The sequence below is a fragment of the Excalfactoria chinensis genome, chromosome 8 (assembly GCF_039878825.1).
Source record: "Excalfactoria chinensis isolate bCotChi1 chromosome 8, bCotChi1.hap2, whole genome shotgun sequence".
NCBI lineage: Eukaryota > Metazoa > Chordata > Aves > Galliformes > Phasianidae > Excalfactoria > Excalfactoria chinensis.
In genome coordinates, this window is record NC_092832.1 from 11,649,252 (window position 1) to 11,664,091 (window position 14,840).

Genomic DNA, 14,840 nt, shown 5'->3' on the forward strand with positions numbered 1-14,840 from the left:
CTAAAAAATTCTCAGATCAGCACTGTTAGGGTAAAGTAGAACAATTTCCAATAATTTGGAAACTGACCTTTCAGTGTATTTGAAAATGACATTGTAGGACAAGAACATAAAAATCTTCATGTCTTTCTGTGTCTTGGGTGCCCCATAGTTCTCACAGAGGCAGGAGCATTTTTTTCCGTACCCTTTTCCCCCCATTTAGCTCCTAGGTACTTAGACAAAATTGAGTAAAGAAGCCTTTACCTAAGAACCTTTTTACTGGTTGCCATGCTTTTAAAGCTTTAAAAGCTTTTGCTGAAAAGGTGCCTATTTTCTTATCACTTTTTTTTCCCCCTCCAGAAAAAGGGCATCATTTGAAGTTCTTTTTTGGCAGCTGTATTTCATCACGATACATTATGTCAGGGCACATCAGTCACATGAAGATTTTATGGGGAAAAAAACATATCCTTTTTAGATGCCCCTCTCTGCAGCCCCCTTAAAACAGTGTTTTTTCAAGAAACTCTTCAACTATCAACAGCATTATGATACTTGAAACATCATGGGTGTAATGGCTTCATATTACTCAATTATATAAATGCTACTTAAAGAAGGAATATAGAATTTTACATGGAGAATTTAGTCATTCAAAAAAAAAAAAAAAAGGCCATTTTCACCTTTTACTGGTGTTTACTTTTCAATGCTGGGGAAGGGCTCCTTCTGTTCCTGTGCCGTTCCTTATTTTACCATAAAATGTAAAGCATTCTGAATTCAAATGAAAATGAGGTACCTTGATGAAAGTGAGCTTCAGGTGTTGCACACTAAGCATTGTACATTTCTGTTTGCTCTGATCCTCCAGCACGCATAAGATTTCACCTCTTCACCTTTGAACAAGATTGCACTAACTTTGATCTTTTCAATTTTGTTCAACTCCAGGGAAGGAGCAGCTACTTGAAACATGTTATCATTTAGATGTTCAGAGATTCTTTAAAAAAAAAGAGAGAAAAAAAGAAAAAAGAAAGAAAGCTGTACCATGAACTAAAAGCTGTAGATTTTTAACTTGAGTAGCAGCTTTTGTAGCCGGCATGCTATGCTTTAACATCAAAAGCTATCTCTATATGTAGAACAAAACCAAACAAAATGCAGATTTTGAAAGCACTCAGAATTATTAAACATGAATTTCATTTTATGTAAACGTTTGTCTGCGGCAGCAACGTGGTGATCCTTTCCCAGGTCAAAGCACACGCTCTGTGTTCTTGCTTCTTTACTTATAGCATAAGTCTGTTATTGGAGGCTCTGTACTACTGTGATATTAATTCATGATACTGACAGTTAATCTATTTTTATAACTGTTATTATCTGAGCAAAATAACAAATTCAGTTCTTCATTTTCTCTTCAAGTCTGAGAACGTGTAACAGTGGGAGCGACGCTGAAGTATGATATTTTCAAGATCTCACATGGCTTAGCAATAGTTCTTATAATGATTATCACCATGCGGCAGTCAGGTATGGTTTTTTTGTTTGTTTGTTTCCTCTATTACAAACAAATTTTTCACCTAAATAATTAAGATATTTGAATAACAGAACTCTGTTTCAAACTACCTATCACATTCTGAAGAAAAAAGTATCTGTAATGTCCTAAGAAGTGCTAGAGGTGACCAAAAGCTTGCATTTTCATTTTTCTTTTCTGCTGTGCTCAGACCTGCCTTGTTTCTTGCCATGTCTTCTATGCCAAGGTTGAAGTTCTCCAGGGATGTTCACTGTGCGCCCACTGTAACAGTGAGCTGATGGATCTTTTTGCACAGTGGTGCAAATGGAGGCAGTTTCCGTCTGCCAGGATGGAAGAAGCCTTGTTGGCTTCCCTTCCATTGACAGGCTGTTGGAGACAAGTTGATGCCACATTAACTTGCTGTAACAACTGATTCTTCCTGTCTGTTCTGAAGATTACTTAGACAACAGGTGGTCTCCTAATTGTTGTCTACAAAAAGATCTAAAAAGTCCATTTTAGACCAGTAGTGAGCAATTACTCACAGTTGATCTTTGGGATAAATACAGCAAGTTGAAGTACATGTTGGTTCCCATTACATTGCCCAGGTGTCCAAAACTGCAGCATTTGGTCCGAAATTATCTGCAAGTGAGACACAGGCTGTGGTTCACATATTTCAGAGCCCTGAAAATCCTCTCAGATCTGTATCTGCTAGATGTAGCTCAAGGCTCTGTCTGTGGATGTAGGATTTAGTTGTCTATGGTGTCCTTCTGGAAGTCTGCTGAGGGCATGTACCGCCAGGAAACACTGACATTCCTTGGCAATTCAGCAGTGAGTGCTAGTGAGAAAAGCTCATAGTTTTGAGGTGATTTTGAGGTGGCTGTCTCTGTCCAGGGTCACATGATACCACTCTAAAGAAGTGATATTTCACTTCCTTTACGTTTTCCTGTTTTTTCCAGAAAGCCGCAACAACAAATATTCAGTCTGCAAGACACGTAGTGCAAAGATTATGGCAGCATAATAGAACTTTCTCAGTAATACATTATAATACTAATTTTCCTGAGCAAATGCAGGAACAGTATATGGTATCTATTTAAAATCACTATTACCTAGATTTTTTTTAAGAGTAGTTGGTAGTTAAAAGCTGTCCTTATTGTACCGAGGAAGTAAAATCCACACTTGTTAGGCTCTTATTTCATCCTCTTTCCTAAAGCCTCACCTTTTTGGCCCTGCTAACTTTCATGTCCATAATGAACTCCATTTAGCTTCCCTGCAGTAGGACCTTGTCTTTGTTAATCACTGACCTAGAGGCACGGAGCTGCATGGGAGAGCAGAGTGGTTTTTTTTTTTTTTTCTGGATTTTCTCTACTTCCTTCAGCAGTTATAACTTCTAAGAAACTGCAGAACAAACAAGTATGAAAGATCAGGTAGATGGCCTGGGAAAAAAAAGGTTTAAAAGATGTCTAATTCATTGCACTCAGTTTTCTGCAGCTGCCAACTGCAGACTGACAGCTGACATCTTAGAAGGACTTAATGAGATTAGCTCTACAGCAATTGATTGCTCAATACTGTCTTCTCATTCAGTAATGTCAGTCTTTTTTTCTTCATGTTAGTAACCATATTTAAACTACTCATGGATATCAGCTGAGACCTTGTAGCACAAACCTAATTTAAAACAACTGGAAATGATTTCACCTTGGCCTAAGTCACAGTAAAACAGTTCTCCTCCAGCCCTGCTGTGAGTCAAAGGTATTTTCTGGGCTGTTACTTTTCTGTGCTGAGCAATCTTGAGCAGCTTCCCACCACCTCTTTGCTTGACTCAGCAGGCACAGCTCTTCATAAATGCACACACACACATTCTCCATTGCAGTGTCCCCCTTAAAAGCTGGGGATACCGGCTTCTCCTCAGGCAATGTGATTCATATGTTTTAGTTCATAGAAGCTGGTAGTACTTTTATGTGCTCCTCATTATGAGGATCTTTTCCACCTGATAAAAAATAAATTGTGTCAGATACATGGCACTCAGCTACTGGTATACTTCTCAGGACCAATTCCTTTCTGCTTGTACTTGCATACAAAATATAAATCAGATGAACAAGTAGAGCTTTATGCTTGTTTTGCTGGGATGCAAATGATGGTAAGATTTGTCAGGTGGAGCAGAGTCAGCTCACCCTGACTCATAACACAAATGCAGCGCAGCTGGAGGAGCTTGGTCTGGGCTGAGGTATCTCTCTGCCCACTGAGCAAGCTGAAATGCTAATGATAGAGCTTTTGATCTGTTTCAGGTCAGGTGAAGGTCAGCAGACCACTGAAAAGCATTAGTCCTTTCTGAAGAAAGTGGTGAGGTTCCTTGGGGCGTTGTAGAGATAGTGTTTCTTTGCATGGAGAAGCTCTGCTGGGGAGCAAAGAGCAGGCTGAGTGGTGGGAGAGAAATGTAAGGAAAGCAACAGTGTTAGGGAGGCAACGTGCTGGCAGACACTGTAGACTGGAATAGCTACCTTTTTCTTTTTTCTCGTTGCATGTTTAACATCCTGGTGATAGTTCTGTGAAGCAAAGCTGCTTACTCTGTGCCACTAACCATCTCCCTGATCTTCAGTCTTCCACTAAAAGGCTGCACTAGCCATTTCCTGTGCAGTGTAGATTTGAGCACCATCTGAAAATAAGAGTGTGAAATGAAGAGGAGGCAATGCTGAGTGCTGTGCGATTTCTAGCTGGTGTGGTGGACCCACTTCTTGCATTCAGCAAGGTAGTGCAACACACACGTAACCTAATAGTAAGTTCTGCTAAAACAAAGGGGGTTATTTGAGTGTATAAAAACATGTGTGTGCTAAAGTGCTCTGCTGGGCTGGGGCCAGCATGCCCAGCAGTGCGCAGACTGAGCCTTTCCAGATGTCTCTAAAGATAAAATGAAAGGAAAGTGACAGTCAGTCCTGCTTACATGGAACCCAATCCAGCTTTTAAAAGGCTACTTTTGATAATGAGGTATTTTATGTACTGTGGCAAGATGTGAATTATAAAACCACTAATAATAATGTAGTTCAGTCAGGGTAGCCTTGAAATTAGACCCCTAACAGAGAGGTTGCACTGCATAATGATAGTACAGTACCATTTGTTTCAACACATTTAGCACTTCAGAACAGGATTTTTTGTTAAACACCAGATGTTCTAATGACCTGAGTGTTGACTTTAAAAGAAGACACAATAGAATAGTGCATCAAGGTCAACAGTACAAATTAATCTATATTATTGTGCTGTCATATTGTACCGTGTGCCACATATGAGCAAGATCTATGGCTAGTGCTTTCCTTCTGTGCAAATATTTTTCTACATGAGTGGGGAGGCTCTCAATATAGAGATCTTGAGCTTCTCAAACCTTCATTTCTCTGGGAAAGAACTCTGGCTCTTGCTTTGATAGTCTAAATTGTAAGCACAGAAACCTTACAGAGGATGAGGGATGTGTGGGAATGCAATAGTCAACTAGCAGAATTGGAGAGAGACAGCAGCACACTGGAAAGTGTGTCTGTCCATTGCAAATTCACTTGTTAAGGACTTTCAAAAAAATGATTGGCATTCCATGGCTGTCTGCATCTTTTCTGGACTTAAAAAAAAATAACGGGGTAAATGAATAGTCATTTACAAACTGTTAAAGTAATGGTTTATCTGAAATGGACCCCATGTTCCTCCTCTTCCCTGCCCTGCAACTTCTAAGCTATTGCTGCAAGATGGCAGGATGTCAATGCCCCCAAAATTGAACCTGTGATTTGTTTTTCTTTGATTTATGGGCTTGTAGTCAATAAACTTTATAAAGGAAAGTATCAGACTGAGCAATCAATCAAAGATAAGCAGATTCTTGTCCTTTAAAAGCATTTCACCCCAGTAAGCAAAGGCCTCATTCATCTTTTACAACCACTCTTGGAGCTTTCAGCTGAGAAAGGACTCACTGCTGACTACAGCCAGTTCTGCTGAAAAGTCCCCTTGTTGCATTTGAGCTGAGATTTTAAAATTCATTGCAGCAGCAGCATGCTTTGCTTCTGCATTATTTGCTATCTCTAAAATGGTAGATTGTTTGCGTGTCATTCCAAAAGGTAGATCTTGCTGTGTACTGAGGAAAATGCTTCTGTTTTTGACTGTCAGACATGGGCTGTTGTTTTGTGAAAACAGTGTTCATTTTCTTTGTTACTTTACAAAACAAAGCAGAAGAAAATGTGTACCCATTTGTTCTCTTAGTAGTACGTGAATTTCCCTTTGAGTAACACAAATGTTATCTTGCATGTTTTGCTTCTCTGAAGCACAGATGGTGTGCATATGCAGATTGGTGATTTTCTAATCAATACAGTGACACTTGGGAATATATGTAAGTATTGTAATAATGCATTAGTCAGGAGTGATGTTGTAACACACTGAGATCATACACATAAATCTAAGACACCATGTCTAGACACCCCGGGGAAGATGGCATGCCATGGGTTAGAGCAAGCATTAAGGAAGTGCAATATTTCAAATATGATGGGAAAATAATGCAATTTGCAGACTTTAATAAAATCATTGGGGAATTAATTTCACTAAGGGTACGCTCTCTCCCAGAACATCCATGTTCCTATGTTTGCTTCGCGGATAATCAGAACGAGAGACACCTTACCTGCTATCTCAGGCATAAACGCAGTGCGATATCTGTGAATTGTGCTATATCCTTAATGTGCTGAATTCGAAAATAATCCCTTTATAGGCAGTGCTGTAGCAGCGTAAAACTGCATTATGCAAACAATGCACAGACAGCATAAACCTCGGAGATTCAGAATTTGAAGAGCTTATAAATTAATCTCGTAAGCGTTGATTTGAGCATGCTCAGGGAGGGCACTCAGCTGTAAAACTTGACCAACCTAACCTTCCTGGTTTTAATTATTAGTTTTTGATGATCAAATATTAAACAAAGATGTGGGATTTACAGATCTTCCGCTTGAATAGGTTTCCTTTCTTAGAAAATATATATTTTAAGAGACTCTTTGCTGCCTTTGGCTGCTTCTGGTTATTTTGTTGTTTCTGTGTAGCTGTGGGCGTATAATTTCAATCAACCAACCTCCTTTTGAATATTTGCCAGCTGATAACTGCTCACAAGCAAGTAGCTTGCAGTACTGTGCCAGGAACATTGTGATAAAAATGCTTGTTTGAACCTGGTCAAGGGTGACAATCACAACTATTTCAAAATAAGAAACTTGAACAGAATACGTAACACAACGGTATGTTTTGCTTTCTGCTAGAAGTTGAGAGGTTCCTATAGCAATAACCCCCACAGGTAGCTCCATCAGCCTCATCACCTCTTCTGAAAGGCTGATAGGAGATCTTTAATACATCTGAAGGTTTTCTGTTAAAATGTTACCAAGTCAAATGCTAGCTGTGATCAATCTCATTAATTCTACAGCTATAAATATTAGTAGATGAGGGAGTTAAGGCTTTGCAAATAGTGACCAAAAAAAAAATATAAAATGTGTCCAAACTGAGCTCTGTTTCAGAAAATAAGAGGTGTGTGCATTGGAATGGAGTAAACCCAAACATTTCAGTATTTTCCCCTCCTCTTTTTTCCGTATGCCTCTCTGTTCTATAAGGACACTGATCTATAATCATGTGTTTGGTTAATTATATAAAGATACTTTGAAACCAAAACCTGAAACGCAATGGGTTTAAAGGTAAGTGGTATTTAAAATGCACAGGAGATTGCTGGGTATGGTAGCAGGGCTGTGGCAGGCAGACATGAAGATATCTCACTTCCTTTAGCATGGTAAGACACCGCTCATGTGTTTCAAAGACAGGTTTCATAGTCTAGGACCTTCAGAGATTCTGAAAGGGCCTTAGGGCTTGTTTAGGGGTAGAGATCTCTGCAAAATAATAATAAGGAATAGCTTTCATGAATCTCCGTGGAGATTTCTTCCCCCTGAGCATCTTCCAAGGCCTTTGCTACAGTCTGGGCAGGCTGTCTCCATTATTAGACTGATCTTCTTGTGGCCCTTTGCCTCTTCCCATCTGGCTAATTCTACCCAACCATGATTATTATTCTTTATCATATGTTCATTTGCACAATTCTCATTGGAACTGTGGAGTGTCAGTAGTTGTCATGGTTTTGCAATTTTGTAATTTTGCTATCAGTATTCCACATCATAACATCATGTTAAGCATAGATAATTTTGACGAATCTGCTGCTCACAGAAAGAAGACTACATGTCCCAGGGAGCACCACGGTCAGTCATATGACCAGGACTATATAATCTCACTTCAGTGCTGGACTCGCTCTCTCGGATCCTGCCAGCCATGGGGGAGTGTGTGGAAGCGTTCCAGCCGTTTCGCCTAGAGTTACAGTAGGCCTCTCGGTTTCGGGACTCACTCTCTCTTATTTTACTTGATTCGTTAGCCTTAATTCCAATTATATTGCATTATATTGTGTTATTCTGTATTCCAATATAGTATTTAGTAAAACAGTGTGCCTCCTTAGATCATTGCCGCTGTATTTATTTCCTTTTCCCTGTTTTTTTTCCTTTTGGGATAGCGGCCCTGCAGGCCGTCTATACCCCTGTCATGGGTGCTGGTAGATTTTAGGGTAACCTGTGACAGTAGTACATTAATGATCATTCTTCAACCTTATTTTTGCTTTCAAGAAATGTTCTCTAGTCTCTTCCTCTTTCCTTCACCTTCTTTCAGTCTGGCACTTGATCTTTGCTGAATTTCTGTTGTGTTCTTACCAGCACTTCATCTACATTGATTACTGTCATTCTTCATATTACAGTATTCTGAAATCCACCCACTTCAATCACTATCACATAAAAATGCACTCAAATTTTAATTTGGAGATGTTTTACCAAATACCAGTTCTTGCGAAGGAAATCACAGATCAGGTTCAATAAATGTAAACCTCACTGCTTTCTACAATAGGAACCAAATCCTAGATTTATTTATTTATTTATTTATTTTTATTTTTTTCTTACAGGAGCTATTGTTGCCTAATGTCAACATTTTCTTAAAAATCCGTTAGATGGATCTTTGCAGTATCTGATATACATGGAGTGCTTCCATACAGCTCCTCTGGGCCATATGCATTTTTGTTTACAATTCTGGTTTCATCCCACCATGTGTTCTTCAGTGACATGCTTGTGCGCCGCCTTCTCATGGCTGTCTGCAGCAGAGGAGCTGGACTTACCTTTTCTCCTAGTTATGTACTCACATGTGCTTTGCATCAAAAGTCTCTGTGATCCAGATCTCTAATCGTGAAGTTGTAAATGGGGGTGCTGTTTTTCTGGTGGGACTATCAGGTAGGGTGGTGGGAAGCTCTCAGGGCGTGCTTCCTGCAGCACCATGCCTAGGGAGCATGTAGCCTTCGCCTGATGGTCTGAGACATCATTAAGGCTGGGCGTGAAGAATGTCTTGTCATCCTGTAGCAATATCAGGCACTAGACAGAGCACTTTAACCTTGCTTGCCCTTTCACTCTCCTCTTTCACTAATTAGATGAATAAGAGTTTTATTGGTGTTTCTCTACCTAGATTTCTTTATGTGACAATTGTGTTTATCCATACAGTCTAATGCCTTACATTTTGCTAATCAATACAGCTTTCTCTATTTTAAAAAAGCTGTGAATGTTTTTCTAGGCCTACTATCCAATCCTACAAATAATGTTGATTTTGTTTGTCCTGAAAAACTATTTAATTCTGAGTTAGCTTTTTTGTTAGTCAGATCCAGTTCTCAGGTAAGTGCAAACATGATTCTGTTGCATCATATCTCTTTTTTCCTATGCTTATACACAAAAATGATATCAATAAGTGGAGACTGGGGACCTTCTGTACTTGACCTGCATCTAAATTTTTCTCTTAATTTTTATCCAGTTTTTCAGGGTAGGATTTAACTGACAAATGCAAGAAAACAATCTTTAACAAACTGCATAGTCTAATTTTACCTCAGATAATGGAGGCGGTTATGGGGTAGTGATGGGAATGTCTAACATTAAACAAGTCCAAAAAAATGTTACATGAATTGATCTGACTAGGATAAAAGTAAAAATAAAAAATAATAAAAAATTCCTTAAGTCTTGAGTATCCACTTCTGGCCTTTACTGCAACATCTCCCTCCCTCCAAATATTCTGCATGTGTGTTGTTCAAAAAGTAGGATTTAAAGACAGGGTAACAAAATATTAATACCCAAGGTTAAGGTCATTGTTCCATCTGTTGTCTTCTGTGTTGGATACAACTAATATTATATTGTATGTGCAACTGGAAAGGACCAGAAGACCAGTGCAGTGATGTTCCCTGTAGCCTGACACACTCGTAGAGGTGCTTTTCAGTGTAACTTCTGCTGCCTTTGACATTCCCTTGCCATATGTTCCAGACTTCTGTACCAGCCTCTTCGTAGTTTCCATTCACAACACAGGCAAAAGAGAATAAGTAATCCAGTTTTCAAAACCACATCTGATGATATACTGCTTTAAAAGACATTCCTTATTAGCTGGCTCAATATTAAGATTCCTAGATAAGCCTTTGGATTGTATGATAAATACATTTTCATTTAATCTATTTATATATAAGACATGAAATCCTGTTTTGAATGTCTGCACAGCATTTGACACTTCAGAGGCTGAACAGCATGTCTCAAGACAGCTTCCTTCTATGAAAGCATAACATTGATTCGTACACAAACTCAGGTGTGATAGTGGTCTGAAAGACTAATTTTTTTATGCTAGCCTTGTTCAAATGTAGCTGAGAAGGCAGTTGTTACATTTCTCTGTTGAACTGGCATGTCTGTTTTTGAATAATTATTTACAAGTATCTTTTTAATTTTTACTGTTATTTGCCTTTCATTGTTACTGAGGACAAAATATCAGATTGCTCAATTGCATTTCACGTGGAAAGAAAATAGGATTTACAAGAAGGGTCAGCCTTTGACGTTTTAAGGAAACAGCACACAGAAGCTAAGCAACTTCAATTACAGGTTACAGAAAATTAATATATAACACTTTTTTCCTTAAATGCAGCACCATCTCATAGCTTTGTATTGACTTTCTCTATGAAAACTACTTAAGCCTATTTTGTATATAAACTAAACAGAAAGTAGTCATTTCTTCTTGTCAAGGGAATATCATAAGAATGTGTGATAGGCGTCTAAATGTGGAGGTGAGTAATAAGCAGGTATTGACTTCTATTGAGATCAGTATAGAGATTTGTTGACCCAAAGAGGTTACAATTGACTGAAGAGTGGGGCAGTAAATCTTGTTATTGAACAGAAAGCAAAAGTCAATATATGTATTATTATAAACATTTTTCTTTTGGTAGAGATAATAAGGGTGGAGTGGTTTAAGACGCTAGATTTATTTGACCATGGTATCATACAGCTTCTGTTATTCAGTCAAAACTGGTATAACACCTTTGTGCGTTGATTATTTTTGGTTTGTTTTACATTTATTTATTTTTAATACATCTTCACCAATCATGCCAAAGCAGTAAAGTCTACATCAACTTTCACATCATAAACCCTTATTCTCATTGTTCTATAACTCAGCTATAAAGATTATTTTCAGATTGAAATTTGGCCTGCAAGCTCTTTGCCTAAGAATCATTCTTTCTCCCAGAAGGGTGAAAGGAATAAAGAAGATCTATTGAACTGTTTATTGAATCTTAGAGGAGCAAAAAGATGTGTTGTGATTTTTATATAATTCAAAATTTAGATTGTATTCTTTATTGAATGCTATTTTCTGCACAAAGCAAGAATTTACTTGACTAGAAAGGAGGAGACTGCAAATGTTATTTCAGTGCTTTCAAACACTTGCTAATATTAATCCAAACTTTGTATTGTAAACAAGTATTTTTATGATTCTTGCTGTTTAGCCCATTCAATTATGGTCTGGTGAGTGCATTATATTTTAGTTTATTGCTTGGAAAAACAAAGAGAGCACAGAAGAAAACAGAAATCTATCCAGCTCAAATTTTTAAACTTATTAATTAAAATCACGTATAAACCATAGTCAGAGTGCCTGAAGAAGTAAGTGTTGAATTACTAGTTTGCTGAATTACTAGTTTGTAACCTTTATATCTTTTAGTATCTTGGCTGCCAGTAGAAATGATCCTTCATCCTTCCAAAAGCCTCTAACAAAAACCACTCGTTATTTTCCATTGAGGAAACCATCTGCCTACTGCCTTCCTTCACCAAGACCCTCTTACACTTCTTTAGTATTCACAAGCTTCAGCTAATTTAGAGTACTTCACTGAATCTCTTTAGCAGCTCAGGCTACAATAATCATATCAAGAATATTCTCTGCTCTTTGCACTGTCTTGCTGTGAAATTTAGAAACAAACCCAAGCCAGCATTCTATGCAGCATTTCATACTGCATGCAGTGCATGGCTCCTCTAGCAGAGTGGCACTGTGCTGGGAGCAGAACTTCTTGATACAGAAGGCAGAGAGAGAATGACTTTATCCAGAACCTTGGCCCAGGATCTGCTCTGTTCTGTGCTGACAAATTCTTTTCCAAAGTAAGCATTCCCCTGAGTGCATGTTGGATTTTCAGAAACAACAGTATCTGCCTGTGTTTTGCTCAAATTCTTACTGTTTCTGTCTATTGGCACAAAATCACTTTCCATTTTTAAGCTATTATAAAGGCTGTTGATTAAAACCCTCCATGGCCACAAAGTGCCCACCAATATATTCAAACCTGCAGAAACTTCAATGGTTTCGGCTCATAAGATAGTTTGCAAACTTCCTCTATGGATACACATGCTGTTTAATGGCACACCAAATAGCATGTCTTCTTGCTGGTATTGATATGATGCTGGTGGCAGTTGTTGATACAGGTCATTAGATGGAAAGAAAGGATCTCAACTATGTTAATAGTGAAAGATGTTTGAATTCAGTAGGAACGGGTCTTAGAATATCAAATGAACCTTTAATACGTCAAGTTTTTGCATTGTCAGTTCTGAGTTATGACTTCTTTGGGGAAAATAGATTTTTATCCTCTTATTTTTTTGTATTTTTGTTTCAGAAAATCAACTGCTTTTTGGTCTGTGAGCTGTCTAAGGACTTTTTTATGTCTGATGATCTCTGTGTGGGAGTTGCTTATAGCAAGTGAGCTGTAAACTGGCTTTGTGAAATAAATGTGAAAATCCACCTATGATGGTTTGCTTTCCCTGAAACTCAGGTAAAGTAACTCCAACCTTTCTAAATATCTCTTTTCAAATGTTACAGAAGGTAAGAATCATGTTAACAGATAATAAGAATAATAAAAATATTTATGGAAGTGCTAAATAGTGCCATTTTTTGTTTACAGCATAAGGTAGCATGGTACCAGGGTAGCACCACACAGATAGAGAAAGTGACTTTTAGAAGAAATGTGCTAGGATGGGTCTTTATGGGATTTGTTAGCTAGGTGCTCACAAAGATGATGGTTGCTTTGGCCATAATTGTTCTTCCTGACTTTTCACTGTTCAGAAAGTGCTGTGCTTAAACTAGAGGCATGCTGCTCTTGCCACTGTTTGCCAATGTGATTAATAGTACAATAATGTCAAGTCAGACAGACTTAAACTGGCAAAGTAACTTACTTTAAAAAAAAAAAAAGAAAAAAAAAGAAAGAAAACTGTGAGTTATGTGGGTGAAAATCTTTCCAGTATCACAAGACTGGAAAGCCCAAAGGATGTTTTTATTATACTCAGTGGAAGTTGTTAGAAAAATGAGAAGTTGAAGTGGAAAAATGTGATTCTAGCTGACTCTTGATCTTGCTGGGTGAGGCTTTGCTTTGATTTCTTCCAGGCAAGCACAGTGCACATTTGTGTTACTGCATAAAACATTGCATAATTGTGAGAGTAACGCCCTGAAGTTTCTCCCTCTGGTCCTGGCCCAGCCCAGCCTTTAGGAAGAATCGAGATATGGTGACCTTCACTCAGGTTTGTTGTGTGGCATGCACACGCTCCCATCCTTGCAGCCCTTGGCATATATTTTTTGGCATTGCTCTTGGATCTTCTGGGGTAAAAGACTAGCACTATTTTGTTAAAACAGATCCATGAGTTAGGCCAGATTGTGGTCTTTTCTTCTCTTCTGCACTTGCAGCCTTATTGTATTTAACAGCACAGTTCAGAGCTTTCCCTTCTCTGCGCCTTGTCACTCAGAGATGTTTAGAAGAGGATGTAAAATGACTATTTCTTGTGCATAATCCTTGATCCCTTCTGTCCCCTTGCCCAACCTCACTTATTCACCAGAAATAGCACCACCATTCTGTATTTTTCAGCTCTGGTTTATAGCAATTTTGTCTTTTGCCTTGGAGAATAAATGATTGTTCAATTCAGACATTCAAAATTAAAGTGAAGTTGCCTGTGGAAACGAGTAACTCATTATACAATGAGTGAGGACAAATAAAAGGTGCCTGCGTATAATAATCAGAAGATATTGACTTTTGTTGAGGTCAGGATCACAATTTATTAACCCAAAAGGTAAATATTGAGCGAAACTTTGGGCAGCTTTTTTTCTTTCTACTTCAGAGAAGACAATACAGGATTGTCTAAATAACTTCATCTGCCTGCACAGTGTGACGAAGACTTCTGCATTTTGCTGGCAGTTTTGTGCTTGTCTTTTGCTCTGTCTCTCCCAAGGGCAAAAACATTTATTGTGTGCTTTGGAGAAATATTAAAAGTTGTGCTAATTGCTGTTGCTTTGTTCTTGATTCTGCTCCTGATAAGGGACAACTCATCTCCTGAAGCAGGTTTTGCTTCCAAACACTTCTGTGGGTGCTCCAGGCCCAGCCTAGCTGCATTTTCCTCTTCCTTTCGCCATACATTTTCTTCTCTCCCCCTTCTCTTTCCCAAGTCTTATGTTTTGTTGGATAACTTGCCTTTTCTCTTTCAGTGTCCTCATTGCCCTCCTGCTTGTTTCTTTGCACCTGCATATTCCTCACAGGAAGGACTTCTGTTGTTTAGAGTTTGATTTTTATGAGGCAAAGCCAGGCAGAAGTGTTTCCATACATGTTTAAACATTAGAAAATAACTTCAGTGAGTTTTTGGTGGGCAATAGCTGCTTAGTGAAAATTGGAAACGTGCTTTGAAAGTAATTTCTGAACCTAAAGAAGAAATCCATCTGTGAATAAGGAACTGCACAGTATTATTATTCAATTGTTATATATGAGAGCAAAGTCTTAATTCAACTTTTATTTGTGGATTTCTAAGGAAGATTTGTGTGGAGGTGGGGACCCTCTGGTGGGGACCTGTATGACAAGCGTAAGTCCACTGAGGCTTTTTCTTGTTCTTGTTGCAGAGCCTTTCGGGCAAACTCACAGATCCCTGAGCACCCGTAGGTGGCAGGCAGGTTGGAGGCAGCCACAGCCAGGTAGGTTAATGTTTGATGAGGTTTGGGAGGTTCTTTCTTGATT